The sequence below is a fragment of the Tupaia chinensis genome, unplaced genomic scaffold, assembly GCF_000334495.1.
Source record: "Tupaia chinensis unplaced genomic scaffold, TupChi_1.0 Scaffold143584_1, whole genome shotgun sequence".
NCBI classification, from domain to species: domain Eukaryota; kingdom Metazoa; phylum Chordata; class Mammalia; order Scandentia; family Tupaiidae; genus Tupaia; species Tupaia belangeri.
In genome coordinates, this window is record NW_006203430.1 from 6,822,086 (window position 1) to 6,822,701 (window position 616).

Sequence of the window (616 nt, forward strand, 5' to 3'; positions counted from 1 at the left end):
TATTGATTCTTTTTTTTTTTTTTTGAGAGTTTTTTTTCTATAGGGCGCGTGTGCTTGCCAGAAAGACAGAGAGACAGAAACCCAGAAATCACTCCCCAGGGAGGATGGCCACGCCGCAATCCCTTCTCCTCCATTCTCCTCTTGGGATCTTGGGCACGCACGCACATGCGCCTGGCTTGAGTTTAAGCCACCAGGTCCAGGACTCGAACCATGGTCGACTACATGGGAGTCCAGCCACATGGCCATTACGCCAACTACTGGTCCCTATGTATTGATTCTTTGTGGCTCATAAGCACATGTAGATTTTCACACCATTATGCAAAACGTGCCTTCCTCAAACTTTGTTATGCGACATTCGCACTGTACCCATCTGATGTGAAAAAAATAATAAATTATATACACAAATCAGGAAAAACAATTAATCTCTAGGCCCAGCCAAGGTATGCATATTGGTAGATGCTACATCTCAGCACAGGCTGAGACCACATGGGAGACCCAGGTCTGATTCCCGCTCTAAAAGCCAGTGTGGTGGCGAACACCTGTGGTTCCGGCCACTTGCGAGGCTGAGACTGGAGGATTAAAAGCTCCTGGCCAGAATGGACAACACAGAGAGCCC

General features: G+C 47.7%; 1 non-coding gene across 1 annotated transcript; it reads left to right on the plus strand.

Annotated features, from left to right (window-relative positions):
* Nucleotides 1–274: 274 nt before the first annotated feature.
* LOC114005245 (small nucleolar RNA U13) lies at nucleotides 275–376 on the plus strand. The gene has a single exon (XR_003547122.1). It is a non-coding gene; the product is annotated as a small nucleolar RNA U13 (small nucleolar RNA).
* Nucleotides 377–616: the final 240 nt, after the last annotated feature.